Consider the following 14,883-nt stretch of genomic DNA (forward strand, 5'->3'; position numbering starts at 1 on the left):
TCCACGCTAAACTTATATGTATCTAACATAATGCCGAATTAAGTATTTTAAATGTGTAATTTTGTCAAGTGCAAAATTAAATCAGATGTTAGTGTTGTTAGCAGACTGGTTTAGTTGGTAAATGCAATCGTCACGTATCATCTCACTTTCTTCGACGGCCGCTAGACGACTTACTTTTTATACAAGGTGCGCAACTAGGGACGCCCAATCATTTTCTTTAAATTTAATTTAAAGTAATAAATATTCTTCTCCTATGTATAAAAAAATACCTACTAATAATTCATGTGTGGTTGAAATGAAAAGAAAATACAAACGAACTTTAAAGAGATATACTTATTATATCACAATAAATAATCACGATTATTAAAAAAATATATATTCAATCATTTTTTTTGACAAATTGGAATATCCTAGCTGGAAATGTAATAAAGTTTAAGTTAAATTGAGGTACCTATGACATGTATCATTCTTTATTGAACAAAAATAATTCGGAAAAAGCACATTGGCCGCAATCCGATGAACGCAGGTCTGAGTCCTATCAATCACCATATTTTTTCAAATATATATGTTTCTAAATGTTTCCGAATTATATACATAACATGTTAAACAAGGAAATGTGAAGGAGAGTCCTGATATGGCTGTATAATCATGCCGTCAAAATTCCTTGGCCTGACAGGTTGATATCCTCAAATGAATGTGAATGGACTGATAGGTTCTGCGTAGCATCTCTAGACTAATAAAAGCTACGGTATCCCCGCCACATTATGAGAGGATGACAGTATTACAGGATATTCCCGCTTATTATCCAAGGAAAGATCAACGGTGTAGTCCCACCGAATTATTTCGGAAAGTATGCTACAGTCAAGACCGACCTCGTGGTGGCCGGCACAAGACAAAGAATATCAAATTACGCTTAAATTTTGCGGTTTTTATTAATATAATATAGTAAAGTTATACGATTGAACACCTTATATGAGTCGCATACTTCTTTTCAGCGAGGTTAATACAATATTGTTAGATAAACTGGTAGGCAATTTAAAGGTAATTTAGCATTAGTATTAATTATAAAACATATTTTCTTATACATCTACCGCATCAAAAGGGTTTAGGGTATCTATTTGTGTAGATACCTAGATATCTACATATATTATGAAATAGTTTTTGTATTTAAGGACTTCACATATCGTCGTTGTTTTGTAAAAAAGGCGAATTAACCAACATGCTATTTTACAGGAGGAGGATTTTTAACTTTTGACATTTATTTGTTAATTACCTGTGGATGATTATAAATGCCTAACATGTTTATAATAAAGCTTAAAAAGAATACTGTCCTCATAAAAGGCATTAATATATGATATTTTAAAAGGCCTAATATGTCACATTCGCTATTCGTAATACTAAGTAGATATTCGCCCTTACGATTATCGTTTTTAAGTACTTTCCTGTGGAGATACAAATTCGCCGTTTTTACATAACAAAGCTAGTGAGGTACATATTATTTTTTCATTAAAATCTCGATTTCGCCAAAATGATTGATTCGCCCTTCTTACAAAACACCGACGATATATTATAGTAACATCTATCGACAAAAATGGAACTAACGATATCAAACTTTTCAATCAAGCAGTTGATAATGTAATCTATCAATTGAATAGTCGTTCCACTATACTGTGTTTTTTTCCGAGAATGACGTAAAACTATTAAATACTAAATTCACGTAGATTAATACCTAAATTAATATTATCTAAATATATACATCCTCAAAATGTGATAAGTAAAGTGTATACAATAAAACAACCATAAAAACGGTTCTGTATTAATCAAATATGTATACATAATATAAAATTAAACTTAGTAGTTGAGCATCATACCAAATTAAAATACCAAACAACTACAAATGGTGTTCCAACTACACATACATGCAAAATCTCTACAAAATACGGCTATGGAAGAGAATCAATGTAGCAACCCTGTCAATGCCATGTTATGTCATATCCAGTAGCACATTTTTTACGCATATTTGTAACACATTGGTTACTCGCTTAATTAAGTCGATCAAAATAATTAATTGATCAATATCGTTATTGATAGTATTTCCCAATATCACACATCATACAGATACGCAATTAAAAAATAATCTGGGCAGATTTTTGAAAATTTGTTGAAATACTATCGATTCTAATTTCGTTATTTCGGTTTTGTTTGAACAGATAATTTATTTTAACGTACAACCGAGGCGCTTATAATTCTAGTGACGATTTTGATTTTCGTACACATTATTGCTTCCACATGTAAATTGGTCTGAATTGATATAGTGATTAAAAATAATCGTTTATGTGACTAAAATTTTGAAGCACTATTTCTCGCACGATCAGCGAATTTTACAATAATTATGGGTGGATAATGGATTCACATAGATAGGGTGATGATATTGCTCCCCTGTGGGCGATCGGGTGATTTCGGGGTATTATACTGATCCTAGGGCAGTAGGGTGCGTTGAAAAGCGAATAGGCAATAAGAAGACGCCACAAATATATTGCTTTGGCATTTTTTTAACAAAAACTTATCCCCTTGACTATGTAATCATACATCGTCGCAATTATGTTGTACCCGAATACAGAAAAAATGGTAACACAACACCAAGCTTATCATTCTCATTAGTTATTATTGTTAATTTCCCTGGATTGATTACCAATAATCGTAAGCAATTCGGTGTCTTTATGTAGAATTGCATCTTTGTTATTTTGTTTTAATAAATCGTTTTAGAATTTTCAGTTTCATGATGTTTTATTTCTAAACAATTGTGAATTAAATTACGGAGACGGACGGACATTTTTTTGAATTGGATAGTAAGTCAAAAAGCCTTGATAAAAGGAACTTTAAGAATATTGGAACTGAAGTTTGACATATTCCTATTGTTGATGGTTGGTTATCAACCGGAACTTATCTGTGTTTTTAACACGCAAATTTTAATGGGCTTATAAGTAGGTAGTCAATTTAGTGTCTCGCAAATTATTCGCTTGCGTATTCGTCCTCCGTGCGAATAAATTGTGCTATGATTTGGGGTGCCGGGAGCACTTTCTACTGTCGATTTTATTCAGACAGTGCGGACGCGTACTAACTGCCAGTCTCAGCAAGTGACAGCTCAACTTGCGCTCCAAATACATTACATGCACTCTACTCACGAATTGCACTACATTTGGTAGAATACGTTCTGACTCCTGCGGCACGAATTATTAAATATTTAGATTAATCCGAATTTAAACACAGAACATAAAATTTTGTGTGTATATAAGTTATCAACCTGTTTAACAGTTACATATAGAATATGATAGCAAACAAAAATAGAAGTGCATATTATATCCAAAGTGACAATTAATATAAGAATAAGTCATTTCTGATGCATATAAAAGGTGTTTTTAATATTTTCTTACCAAAGACTTAGCTTTATTTTTTAAATTTAGTAAATAATGTACAAATATCAAAATGGTTACCACTACCAGCGGGTCTATTCTATACGCAAGGCTGCTTTCGGTCCGCTATGGCAGCTAAATAGGGTGGGAAAGTATTGAATAATTAACACTTATTGTAACAATTACAATAATTTAGTTATAATTGTTACAATAAGTACTATGTTTTAACAGCACCTCTCTTGGCTGTGATACATTTTAGACCGAGATAGACAGTGTTGACAGTTCATACGGTTAACTTATTGTAATTGTTACCATAATTGTTAATACTTCGATACTTTCCTACCCTATTTAGCTGCCGTAGCGGACCGAAAGCAGGCTTGTGTATAGAACGCTGGAGTAGAATTTGAAAATCATGTGCGTTATTATAATTAAAAAGAATATGACTTACGTACCTACAACTTAAAAACAATTGAAGAATCTGAAGATTATTGTAAATGGTTTTGATGATAGCTGTGTTGAATTTCTCTGATTATCTTTTTAAAATTTAATAATTTTATCAAACAGTACATATTATATATTATGTACTTGGTAGGTACATATTACGTAATATTCCGAATAAAATTAATCAATCATAATATGTAATTCTCAACTCTTCTTTAAAACGCAATATTAGAAATATGGTTTACAATGTTTACATCTAGTGTTCATTTTATCTGTAGGTACATATTCTTAATGAACGTATGAATTTTAATGTTGGGTCCTATACAAAATGATAAGAGTATACTGGATAAATTTGAAAAGGATGATATTGCGGTATAATGATTCATTTTCGTCTCACACGTGAAAGTGAAGCGACTCCGTTGGGCAGGCTATGTCTCAAAAATGGAAGACATCCATCCCCACAAGAAGTGCCTTTTCAATATATCAGAAGAGAAAAAAGGGATTATACAGAAATAGATATTTGAACGATGAAAAGGGGTGGGTTTTACTGCTAAGGATGAATTAATTCTTATTGCTGATACTTTTTTCCATCACAATCATATTTTTGTTTATAGATTATATATCATTAGATTTTTTATGGTAAAAAAAATGTTAGGCTGTTAAGAAAGTAAAATATTTATTTAAACTGACATTTTTCACTATTAATAATACATATATTTTTTACTGTCATAGTTTGCTGCCACCGAATTGTGAGCGCACTCTAGTGATATACTTACAGGAAGAGCAATTATAATGCTCGTCTCGTCCTTTCTTAATCAACACCTAATTTCTTTCCACTCTGACAATGCGACGGACTTGTGCTGTAATCGATTGTAATTTCACTATAAAAGCATAACACAGGACTGTTACATTTCATACAACCTTCTGTGCTTTCACACTCAACATCACTCCTCAATCAATAAACAAAGTCGATATGTCTTTCAAGGTAAGTCATTCAGTGAATATTGTTAAGTGCTCTAGTCATTAATGGATTCTAGTTCGAGTTTTCTCATCAGCAATACGATTTTTTGAACAATACATTGTCTTTTGTAGTGCATACCGCCTGTAATTTGTACAAAACACTTGTACGAAGGAAACTTTGCCGAAACTCTTGGGTCCATTCAAACATGGAAGAAAAGCTTTCAAACCGAATGTAGTTTTTGTCAATCGGAACTTAGCTGAAGCGTTAATTCTTGCGAATTTAAGAAAGGTTTGAAAATTATTTATGATAAGACTTTTTTATTCTACGAATGATTCACAAGATTTAAGAATGTAATATTCTTTTTAAAAGATGACATTTCGACATATTCAAAATAAATTTGATAATAATTATGGCTAGCACATACACACTTACTTAACTAGTCATTCTAAATAGTTCCGTAATATAATATTCTTTGTTGAAAGTCGTGTAATTTCAATTCAGAAAAGAGCTAAATGACGATTCAACTTAAATGCTTTACTGCCATTCGTGAATCGGTCCTTTCGTTTCGACCAAATTTCTATCGTAAAAGTGTCTTCGAACAAAATAAACGTGCACAACTAAACTCAATGATAATTTCTATACTACCAAAACTCTAACGATGCGGTTGTTCTGTATTTATCATAGAAGCATTGTGTATTGTTCACCTGATTTTTTTTTTGCTTATAAATATGAATAACATTTATTTTAATGTTTGAAAAATATAACATAGGTATATACATAATTTTGTTATTATTATATATTCTCTTTAAAATTTACCGTTTCCCATATTATAATGACTGCTTTAAAGTTTAATTGAAAGCAAATGCTAACTTATTACGTATTATTTATCTACAATTATATGTATTTTTATTTGGAATTACCAGGTAGCAATTTCCTGCTTAGCCGTTATGGCCCTCGCCCAACTCGCCCATTGCGGCGTCGTACCCTTCGCTCATGGCGTGGCACCACTTCCACTCGGTGTAGACACGCAATATGATCCATTGCCGCAATATGCTTTCGCTTACAACGTCCACGATTCTCTTACCGGAGACAGGAAGAGCCAAGAAGAATCCAGGAATGGAGATATCGTGAAGGGATCATACAGCCTTGTGGAACCCGATGGTTCAGTCAGGACTGTGATCTATACCGCTGACTCCATCAACGGGTTCAATGCTGTCGTGCAGAGAGGTCCGGTTGTTCATGCTCATGCTCCGGTTGTCCACGCGGCCGCTCCGGTCGTGGCAGCTCATGCGCCTCTTCCTCTGCACGCTGGTTTCCAGGGTGGTTTCCCGGCTGGTGTGAAGGTATTCGGATGAGGACCTCGACTCGCTATATGTAGGACTAAAGCTGCCCTTGAAGACTGTATTCGTTAGATTAAGTTGTGATACTGATTCTATCTTCTCTTAACAATTTTCATTCTTGTTTTCTTAAATTATTATTGTTTGACAAATTACCTATGTTTTTAATACAAGTGCTATTCATGTGAAATATGTATGGCAATTAGCATCAAAGGCATAGCCGTCATTTTGTCAAAATAGTCTCTTAGCGTTATTTCTATTTCTATGTACAAAAAAAGAAATATATGACTCGTATTATCTTTGTACTATATTCTTTTTTCTACGTTGTTTTGTTATTCGTTTTATACAACCCTTAAATCTTTCATTTCCAATTTTCTTCAATGTTCACAATTTAGGATAATTTTTGTTCTGTTTTATTTTGTTGGTGTTTTATTGTTTAAGATATACCGATGTATGTGATAAAATACCTATTAAAGAGTATATTTTATATAAATTGAAAAGTTTGTTTTTTTTGTCCAATTGTTGCCATTGTCCCGATTTTCATTTTGATTATATCAGTTGGTTTTTATACTGTTATATGATTTTGTATAATATATACATAATCACAAACCAGAAACAACCATTAGAAAAAAATATTTGAAAAAATACGACGCCGGACAGTACACGAACCTGTATCCACCTGATTCCAGCTAATGAGTTTTACCAATTGAGCCATCGGCATCTTACCTAATTACGACGAAATTATAAATTTAGTTAATATTGAAAGCGACTCATTTAGGTATTGTTAATTTAAAATGACACTGACACCGTTCCAAAGTGATTTCGTCGTGGCCGCAAAGTCAGAAGAATATGTCCTTCCTCTACCAATAATAGGCCTTGATTAGGCTCTCTTCAAATTTTAGTCTTAACGTACTAGCTCTTGCTAATATTTTTTTAAACAACGAATAATTCACATGATTAGAGAATGTAACTTTCTTTATTGAATATAGATAATTTGAAAACACACCGTAAACTTATTAGAACAAATATTTTGTATGATTACTTACCCTGAAAATGTCGCACATTTTATTGTTATTACAGACTTTTTTTTAAGAAATATTACTTGTTTGATAATTTTCAATATTTATTAATTAAACTAAGCTATCTCAGATGTTTAAATTCCTTAATTTCTTGAGTTTAAATAGCTTTATTAACAGCAATTATTCCCAAGAATGACAGTAGGATCGGTCTTTTAATGAATATGATCTATCAGCTGGAAAATGAATGACAAACTTTTGTAAGTTTGCAAATTGATTAGAGTATTAAGAGTGTTTCGTTTTAAATTTGTTACACCTTTTAAAACACATGTGGAGTTATAAAATTCATGTCACATACTCACATATAAATTAATTATACAAAGCAATACCTAGTTAGTGTGCCAAGACTTTGCAACTTTGCGCATAATTTTTATGGTTGAAAATTAACCTAAGTCGAAAGTAATAAAATAAGGTATGTTTTTACCCAGACATCAAATGCCATTAGTAACGTGCAGCGTGCGCGCTCTATAAAAAAATAAATTCTCTTAATTGACCGGCAATACCTTAAAGGTATCAATGATTTCATTAGACATTAGAAACGCCTAAACTTGTTTGATCCCTTTTTGATACTGTTGCCTAATATCGATTTTAATTTGTCGCGAATCCGTATTTATAGATGTTAATGGGCATGTTGTCATTTTGATTCTGACTTGAGAGGAATCTCTGTAATACACTAGCGTTTATCATTGTACGGAGATTATTATCAGTCGTCTCGATAATAAAGAATGGGTCGGTTATTTGGGGCCCGTATCAGTTCAAATACGGCCTTATGGTGCAACGAGTTCAAAATATTTTTTGAGACTGCTTTATTTGAAGCTGTATGTATCTATATTGGATAATGTCCGTGACTTTATCAAACTGACTTATATACAGTTTGAGAATGTAACATAAGTTTAGATTATATCACGTATATACCTACTAGAAAAAATCTTTTTTAGAAAAAAAATACGACACCCGACGCATTTTGATAAGCATTTCATGTAAGAACTGCTAGTTAAACTTTAAGTCCCGGGAGTTCACTTTCATACTTTTAAGCTCATTGTCTATACAAGAAATATAGTACGAGGGTGGGTCAATAATTCCTTAGAAAAAAGCATTAAAACAGTTTTTTTTTTTGTATTTTTTTTTTTATTTCTCAACATAATCTCCTTGGAGCTCAATACACTTGGTTAGACGTTTCTCAATTTTTTTTAAACCGTCAGAAAAATAAGTTTTCGGAAGGTCCTCAAAATAAGCATTTGTCCGATCGATGACTTCTTCATTTGAAAAAAAACGTTGTCCACTTAGCCATTTTTTTAAGTTTGGGAAAAGGAAAAAGTCACTGGGGGCTAAATCTGGCGAATACGGTGGGTGGTCGACCAATTCGAACTTCAATTCTTCAATTTTAGCCATTGATCGTAAACATGTGTGAACACGGGCATTGTCCTGATGAAAGAGGATTTTTTTCCTGTTTAAATGAGGCCGTTTTTCTTCAATTTTGTTTTTTAGCTGGTCCAATAAAGATGCATAATAATCCCCTGTTATTGTTTTTCCTTTTTCCAAATAGTCAACGAAAATAATTTCACGTGCATCCCAAAATACAGTAGCCATAACCTTACCAGCTGATTTTACGGTTTTCGCCTTCTTTGGACATGGTTTGCCTTCGCAATCCACTGCTTTGACTGTTCTTTCGTCTCGGGAGTATAGTGGTGTATCCATGTTTCATCTACAGTCAGAAAACGACGAAAAAATTCATCCGGATTGCGTTGCATGAGCGACAACAGGGCTTTAGAGGCCACCACCCTATTGCGTTTATTGTCGACTGTGAGCAAACGCGGCACCCATCTTGCAGAAATATTTTTCAAGCCCAATTTGTCATGTAAAATAGAAATGACGCTATCTTTTGAGATCCCTGTAACCTCAATTATCTCACTCAACTTTAATCTTCGGTCACTTAACACCATATCGTGGATTTTATTGATCATTTCTGGTGTAGTCACCTCTACAGGACGTCCTGAGCGTGGTTCATCCTTTGTTGATGTACGACCACGTTTAAATTCATTTAACCAGTTATAAATAGTTGCAAGTGAAGGAGCAGATATACCGTGAACTAAATCCAACTCATTTTTTATTTCCTTTGCTGTTAACCCTTTTATATTAAAATGTTTAATAACAGCTCTAAACTCAATTTTCTCCATTTTCCATTTTTCCATTTTCCACAAGCAATTTTTTTTTTAAATGTACGAGAAACACACAACAACCCGACCAATCTGATTGAAACTTCGCAGCATACTGAATCGGTAGTGCCGCTGCATGAAAACAAACCGCTTACAGTACTAGTCGCGCCACCTGTCGGCTTTTCTAAGGACTTATTGACCCACCCTCGTATATTGTAAATATATCTTAAGTTCAACATTGCGTTAGTTATTGGAGTGCATATATCACTGTAACCGTGGATGCGGGGTTAGAGTCCCGAATCTGTAAAGAAAGTATATTATGTTGTTATTTTTCAAAGCGTGTTTGAACTAAAGCGAGGACCCTGCTGCGCTCAGATGGGAAAATGGTATACATTAAAAAAAATACAGAACGAAGTTGGATGTTATAGTATTGACTATTTGGATGTTCATTAAAATAACTACCTTACCATCGTGTGACATTTTAATTTTATATTATAAAAGGTCATTTTCGTCTATTTGTCTACTTACTGTCAATTGTGGCGATCCTTCAATTAAGATGTTTTATTTATATCGATACTTTACTGTGTCAAAACAACTTGTATTTCTAATTAAAATCTAGTAAAAATTAATGTTTTTATGTTACACTTAATATAAGACTGGTTATTAATCAACCGATATAATATATTTTGCTCGAAAATTATTATATATTACGTTTATCGAGACCGAGTTATTGATATTGAATTTATCAAAATTTATCCATTTTCATATCGTTGGACACATACATGATATTATGTTGTGGAATAAATTATTGATTTTATTATTAATATTTTAATGATATAAAGAACTATTTTCCAATCAATGTTATAGAAAAGTATTTTGCTTAAATTAACGTAATTTATAATGAATCTGTTTTTTCGATAACACCTGATATATATATTTTTTATCGTAACATTTGTTTACTCGTTCGTTTCTGAGATGTTACAAAAGAGAAATCATGTAATTTCTTCGTGTTAAATGTAATATAATATAGTAAAAAAAAAACGGTCCGAATAAAACAATGTATTAAATATTATATAACAGATATTTTATTTAGTATTGCGATGTTGTCTAGGAATCCAAATTCCAGACAGAATTTAAAATTTGATGATTTAGAAATAAGATTATCGATCCCAATCCTGGGATCCCGGCATTGGTGACAAATATCACCTAGCTAAAATATAGTGTTTTTTTTTGTATTTGTACCATAGCTAATATAACATGCCAATTACAACATACAAAGTACTCTTCTGAAATTCTTTTTTCTTATTTAGTCATTATTATCGGTAAGAATGTTATCATTTTAAATTTTGCTTCTCTGCTCATCTCTCAAATGGGAATACTTAATTCAAAGTCTAGTAGACTCCTATAAAGCATTTTTCAGTGCTCCAGTCTTGAGTAACTGCTCCCGAGATATTCCCAGGGTTAGAATGTCGTGATATGTCCGATTAAGATATGGTGTGGTGCATGGTGTGTGGCGGCGCTCAAATTTACAATAATATGACGCTATTGTTAATTACAATAACCGTCTCTAAAATATGACGAAGTTGAAAAGTATTTAAAACAAACTTTATTTTTTTAAATGTGGAAAATAATACATTTTTTTAACTAGTTTACATAATTTTTTAAAAATAACTAATGACAAAATCCCGGGATTTTAGGATCGAGAAATAGACCATGATCCTGGGATTGCAAGCTGTAATATTAACCTACGCCTTGTTGCAAAAAGGTAAGAAAAAAATGTATATGCAACAATTTTAATTGAATTTAAAAATAAATGTTAAGATGAATAATGCTGTAATAAAATAAAACATTACGACGTCTGAACTAGTTTAAAACTATTTATTAAATATTAACAACTGCTATAAGAGCGTAATTATTGATCAATTTTCAACGCACTTGGCATTCAGAGTATGTATGTGATAAAAAAAATGTTCTACCTATTATAGATTCTAGATTGTAGGTAGGTTCTTACATAAAATTTTAATATTTAAACCATTGAGATAAACGGATTTAATGAACTTTACAATTGTCTTTTTTTGCTTAGTACTCTTACGAGCAATTGGCGATTAGAAATTACGAAATGATGTTCTTATAATGGACATACTAATATTATAACAAGTATATAAAATGAGCACGAAACTGAAAACAAAACAAAAAAACATTAAGGGCAACACCATTAAATAAAATTAAATGTAGAAATTTCGTCATTGGTATGAATTGTGTGATCATAGTTAGTGATCGTTAATCCTTATAATATATAAAATCTTTTAAATATTTTTAACTACAATTTAATCATATAAAGAATTTCGGCAATACATCTGTTATACTTACACATAATAAAAGAAAACCATATTAGTATCATCATCAGCATTATAAACCAATGCGGATCTCCAGGAAACATCTTCATTCCCCTCTGCCAAACACAAGCTTATTCCATTAGCGTAGCATTGGGGATGTTGTGTCTTAATTAAGGATTGAAATACCGGTATTCCAGTATTTATCAATACCGAAATACCGGTTTTAAAAATCCAAAATACCGGAATTTCCGGGATTAAGAAAGCGCAGTCGTTTACGTTTTTGAAAATGAATTATAAGTTATATGCTGCTAAAATGAAAATATATTGAGTGAATCTAACAGAGGTGAAAAAATAATAAAACAAATTTCGTCAAATACAATTATATAAGTAATTGTCGCGATGAATTATCATAATATTATTTCAAAATAACATCCGAGCGTTGAATTTAAGAAGCTTTTCCTGCAGCCGGACGTATTTGCACTTGATGAACTTTTGAGGACTTTTAGTTAAAATTATCTATATATTCAAATTATTTGTAAAAAATCACTAGTTCTACAACTATGATAAATACATATTTTTAAATGTCATAATAAATAATGTAGGTATGTAGGTTTTGCTATAAAATAATATTTTAAAAAGATTTTAATAGCTATATTTATTGATAAGAACCTACTTCTGTTTTTTAATGTTTAATAAATACCGGTATTAATACCGGTATTCAATAAGAAATACCGAAAAACCCGGTATTTAATTTTTCATTCGGTATTGCAATCCCTTGCCTTAATGTTGCACCATTAAACCGTCACTGTATCAATCACCCTTGATACATGGTTTGCCCAATGGAGTCGCCCCATTTTCACATGTGAGATAACACAATCACTGTAGTTAATTTTTTTTATTTTATGAAAACTTAGTGAAAATTACAAATTATACATTAAAGACATTCACCTGAAAAAGTAACGGTATTAAACATGTTTAAACAAATAGCTCAATTTAGACAGAGTGTGATGCGGGGCGGTTGCTTTGGTAGACTCCATATTTGTGTTGTAAATCGTAAAGATTTAGGTACGTATCATTCATAATTAATCACACGTAATTTGGAACAACCTCAGAAATATACGTATTGGAAAAATCTTAGACTTTAACCCACTTCCATCTCAATCCAAGGTTTATTTGTTTCTAATAATATATAGATTATATTATTGACACCCACGTTGGCCGCGCCGTGGGTCTCAGGTTCGAATCCTGGGTCTGGCAAGTATACATATTGTTTTTCAATTTGTGTGTGAGTCAGGGTATGGACCTAATAGGTTGAGCAAGAGGCTGACATCCATTTCTCGTAAAAAACAAAATCTGTTAATACAAACCTCTACCCTGTGGAGGTCCATATGATCCTATTAGGATCGGACATGGTCGAAAAAAAATTATTGAGTTTGTTCCAAATTATTTATATTCAATTAATTGTTAATAAAAAGATTTACAAAAGTCTCCATCGGCCCTGTTTTAGGTGTTTACAAATTGGTCATAGAGTAATTATTTTGTAAAGATATTTTCCCATATATTTACATAACAGTATCCGATCTGCAGGTTTACTCGTCAATACATGATATGCTACATATTTCTTAACGACTAACGATATCCTGTTCGTTATGCTCGTGAGACAAATTTTATTGGCTCAACATTATGAAATCTCAATAAATTCGTTCACTCTCCATACTTCATCCTATGCATGATTTTACTAATATAATATTATGGTATAGCTTACGACAGGTGAAACGTTGATTCCTTTACTTAATATATTACCACTGATTGGTATGAATAATTAAAATTTAAGTGGTGGACGTATGATTTGTATAGCAGCAAATGTCGAAAAGAACCGTAAACAAATTGTATAAAAAATCTATTATGTTAAGACAAGTCTAACTTGCTCCATAAATGAAGAAGATATTGCAATAAGTCCTAAATTGTCTAATTAATAATATTATGTATGTAACCCAAAGAATTATACTTAGTCTTATACCTACGTAATTTTTGTTATGACTTTTGAAATTATTTTGCAAGCGCATGAAGAATATAAGTGTGCAATTATTATAAATGGTTTTACATACATTTTACATGATTTTCATAGTACTAATGGTTGCTTGCGTATCTACTCATCGTGGCAGAATGTCTTTTTATACACCCCGAAAATAGGCAAATAAATGTCATAGCAGTAGTATGAATTACTCTGCAAATACACCTGTAGTGCGAATTCATCTGTAGCTAATTTCATATGTGGACCTGTTAATTTAATAGTCCTCACTTTAACATATTTTAACACAAATGGTCCAGCGGAGTATCAAAAGGGTATTTTTCCCAGCGAGTCTATTCTATACACAAGGCTGCTTTCGGTCCGCTACGGCAGCTAAATAGGGTAGAAAAGTATCGAATTATTAACACTTATTGTAACAATTACAATAATTTAGTTATAATTGTTACAATAAGTTCTATGTTTTAACAGCACCTCTCATGGCTGTGATACATTTTAGACCGAGATAGACAGTTTTGACAGTTCAGATGGTTAACTTATTGTAATTGTTCCAATAAGTGTTAATAAGTCGATACTTTCCTACCCTATTTAGCTGCCGTAGCGGACCGAAAGCAGGCTTCTGGATAGAATAGACTCGCAGGAGTCTCTAAACTTCAAAATGGTAGAGAAAAAAAAATCCATTTTTTATAATTACAGTCTGATTTGATTGATTTTTCAGTTTGCACATGTATTTTATGGCGCTGACTACAAATTTAAAGCCTATAAAATAGTAAAAACATCGCCAAAAATTCAGACGGTAATAATTGTAGAAAATTGAATTCGTTTCCGCTACTTTGGAATTTAGGGGCTCCTAAGTAATGGCTTTGAAACAAAATGATTTTTATTAATTCTACTTTAATTGAGTCATTTACGTTGACAGCTGCTACGAGTTATAAACCCATCTTCGGAAGGTTTGATTGTAAATGGGTAAATTTTATAGCGGCTCAATATAATGATTTTATATAAAAGTGAACACTTCGAATGATACTGCCGGACTAACAATGATATTTGAACTATTTAGAAATAAATATTTAATGTTTGAATCTAAAAATAAAAATAAATATTTACAGTAAATGAGACTACACAACTGTAGTA

General features: G+C 31.9%; 1 protein-coding gene and 1 pseudogene across 1 annotated transcript in view; both read left to right on the forward strand.

Moving 5' to 3' along the window:
• LOC147065456 (neurobeachin-like protein 1) overlaps positions 1 to 14,883 on the forward strand; it is a 177,316-nt gene that overhangs the window by 126,869 nt on the left and 35,564 nt on the right. The window lies entirely within an intron of this gene.
• Positions 4,828 to 6,170, forward strand: LOC147065459 (larval cuticle protein A2B pseudogene; annotated as a pseudogene).

This window comes from Rhyacophila brunnea, unplaced genomic scaffold (genome assembly GCF_057557595.1).
Source record: "Rhyacophila brunnea isolate RB1 unplaced genomic scaffold, BYU_Rbru_1.0 scaffold_6, whole genome shotgun sequence".
NCBI classification, from domain to species: Eukaryota; Metazoa; Arthropoda; class Insecta; order Trichoptera; family Rhyacophilidae; genus Rhyacophila; species Rhyacophila brunnea.